The following is a 3,226-nucleotide window of genomic DNA, read 5'->3' as shown; positions in this document are numbered from 1 at the left end:
TACTCAGGAGGCTGAGGCAGGAGAATTGCCTGAACCCAGGAGGCGGAGGTTGCGGTGAGCCGAGATTGCGCCATTGCACTCCAGCCTGGGTAACAAGAGCGAAACTCTGTCTCAAAAAAAATAAATAAATAAAAAATTTAAAAAAATAAAATGAGAGCACAATTATGTCTTTCTCTCCCATTGTAGCTATGTATTCATCTCTTGAAACCATTCACAATTGCCACAAGTAGCTATTAATTTAACTAATAATGCAACACTGAACTCTATAAAACTTCAACTGTAAACCTTAATGATGTATAGCCAATCAATAGTCAGTGTTATTGCTGTAAATAAATAAGAAAGGTAGGTAAAGTTATGGTTATGACTCTGGATACTTTGTTGCCTTGATCTCACTCCAAAATTGTTTGTTGTTAACATTTTTGTACCACCCCACTCTCTGTCCCGCTTTTTTACAGTACAGAAATACTAGGAAAAAACACAGGCTCTTTTACTAACTGGATGTTTGACAAAATATTCTTCTTGGGCCAAAAACACTGGTATTACTGGTGAACTTGTTAGAAATTCAGAAACGCAGACTTTATTCCAAATCTTCTGAAAAAATAATCTGCATTAACAAGCCATCCAGTTTATTGTACACATTAAAATTTGAGAGGTACCTTCTAACTCAACATATCTTTTTGATCTGAAAAATATACACAACTCATTCTGTATGATGTGAATATAACACTCCAAAGTACACATTTGTGTTTATGCCCTTAATTCTATACTCGATTATTCAGAAAAATAGCATATATACACTGATGTTGTGGGTCCTTTGCCACTCTCTTTTCTCAGAGAACACGTCAGAAAATGTTTCTATGTTAAAAATTCTTTTATTAGATAATTTTAGTCACTTATAGAAGTCAGAACCAGTTCTCTACTCTCTCATCTGACCCTGAGTCACTTAAAAATTTTGCCCATGGCCACTTGGTGAATGTGTGTGTGGGTGTGTTTTGTAGAGTCAGAGAATACATTAGAGAATATTTCTGTATTAAAAATTATTTTCTTAGCCAGGTGTGGTGGCTCATGCCTGTAATCCCAGCACTTTGGAAGGCGGAGGCAGGCAGATCACTTGAGATCGGGAGTTCGAGACCAGCCTGATCAATATGGAGAAACCCTGTCTCTACTAAAAAGACAAAAAAAATTGGCCAGGCATGGTGGCACATGCCTGTAATCCCAGCTACTCTGGAGGCTGAGGCAGGAGAATCGCTTGAACCTGGGAGGCAGAGGTTGTGGTGAGCCAAGATTTCGCCATTGCACACCAGCCTGGGCAACAAAAGTGAAATTCCATCTCAAAAAAAAAAAAAAATTATTTTTTTGACCAGGCACGGTGGCTCTCACCTGTAGATCCCAGTACTTGGGGAGTCCAAGGCAGGCAGATCACGAGGTCAGGAGTTTGAGACCAGTCTGGCCAACATAGTGAAACCCTGTCTCCACTAAAAATATAAAAAATTAGCTGGGTGTGGTGGTGTGTGCCTGTAATTCCAGCTACTCAGGAGGCTGAGGCAAGAGAATCAGGTGAACTCAGAAGGCAGAGGTTGCAGTGAGCCGAGATCACACCATTGCACTTCATCCCGGGAAAGAGTATGAGACTCCTTCTCAAAAAAAAAGGAAAAATTTTTAAAAATAAAATAAAAGCTATTTTATTGGATAATTTCAGTCACTTCTATAAGTCGGAACCTGTTTTCTCTATTCTCTAACTACACCTTAAGTCAGATTAAAAATTCTGTCTATGACCACTTGGTAAATATATGCATGTCTGTGTTTGTGTGTTTTTCAGGCACCATTGACATTTAGGGATGTGACTGTAGAATTCTCTCTGGAGGAGTGGCAATGCCTGGACACTGTTCAGCGGAATTTATATAGGGATGTGATGTTAGAGAACTACAGAAACCTGGCCTTCCTGGGTGAGGATAACTTTATTTTATTTTATTTTTTTTATTTTTTTTAAAGACGGGGTTTCACCATATTGGTCAGGCTGATCTTGAACTCCTAAACTCCCGACCTCAGGTGGTCCGCCCACCTTGGCCTCCGAAGTGCTTGGATTACAGATGTGAGCCACCACGCCCGGCTGAGGATAACTTTAATGCTCAATTCCTAATATACCCTAAAGGCTTTATTTCTGGTTTTGTTTGTTTGTACAGTGTTTTCTGGTAATTTGGTAATTTTGATAATTATGCTTTGCATAAATGAGTTTCAAATTCCTGTTTCAGGAAAATCGTAAGGATTTGTCAGTGTAGGAAAAAAACTTTCCTCAAGATATTTCATCTTGAACTGAGCTGTATCCCTCACTCTAGATTAGTTGTAATTCCAGAAATCTAGTGGCATAAAATATGGTTGCCCACACTGTAAAAACTAATTGCTACCACCAATTCTTTTATTCAGTAGTACTGGGTAGTGAAATTAAGAACCTACAAATATACAGGGTTTTCTAAATATTTAGAAATTTCTGTTAAAAATTAGTATTTGGGGTAAATGTATTAGAATATTACATCCTTTTTACTGAGCACATTACTAAGTTGGTAATTGGAGAATATGAGCAAGATGCATGTTACTTATTTTCAATAAAACAGGTATTGCTGTCTCTAAGCCAGACATGATCACCTGTCTGGAGCAAGGAAAAGAGCCCTGGAATATGAAGAGATATGAGATGGTGGCCAAACCCCCAGGTAGGTGAGAGTGAAACCGAATAAAACAGATGAGAGATCCAAAGGTCAAGGAGAAAGCAAATCCTTAAAATGTCATTTGGGAAGCTTTGTTCCAAAGGATACAGTTTCTGGAAGCCTGAGTTGTTGTTGTTATTTTCTTTGCTTTCACATAGAGACATTTTCTGTCTTATGCTTTTAAATTATCGAAAGATTCTACTTTCCTTTCAGTCATTTTCTTTAAAGTTTATAGTGAGAGCCAGAGTCGTCTTCATGGCATTAGAAGAGACTGCACAATCTGACTGCTTTTTCATTGTTTTTAGGGACACACAAATGTCTGCATAATTTTTCAGAAGTTTATGTTAAACAATTTTTTATGTTCTCTTTTTGCATCATGCCTGAAATGAATGGAGTAGTGGTTCCTGTTCCATTGAATTTTTTGTTAATTTTTCATTTTTTTTTTTTTTTTTTTTTTTTTTTTTTTTTTTTTTTTTTTTTTTTTTTTTTTTTTTTTTTTTTTTTTTTTTTTGAGAAAGAGTTTT

At 36.9% G+C, this 3,226-nt stretch overlaps 1 pseudogene across 1 annotated transcript in view; it reads left to right on the top strand.

Annotated features, from left to right (window-relative positions):
- The window catches only part of LOC108297625, a 31,703-nt pseudogene that overhangs the window by 7,272 nt on the left and 21,205 nt on the right, over positions 1 to 3,226 (top strand). The window contains exons 2-3 of the transcript XR_005198610.1: positions 1,820 to 1,946; positions 2,613 to 2,708. The product of XR_005198610.1 is annotated as a zinc finger protein 737-like (transcript). The remainder of the gene's footprint in view (positions 1 to 1,819; positions 1,947 to 2,612; positions 2,709 to 3,226) is intronic.

The sequence above is a fragment of the Cebus imitator genome, unplaced genomic scaffold (genome assembly GCF_001604975.1).
Source record: "Cebus imitator isolate Cc_AM_T3 unplaced genomic scaffold, Cebus_imitator-1.0 Scaffold823, whole genome shotgun sequence".
In the NCBI taxonomy this organism is placed as follows: Eukaryota; Metazoa; Chordata; class Mammalia; order Primates; family Cebidae; genus Cebus; species Cebus imitator.
Note: the sequence above shows the minus strand (reverse complement) of the source record. Positions and strands in the feature narration are given on the sequence as shown.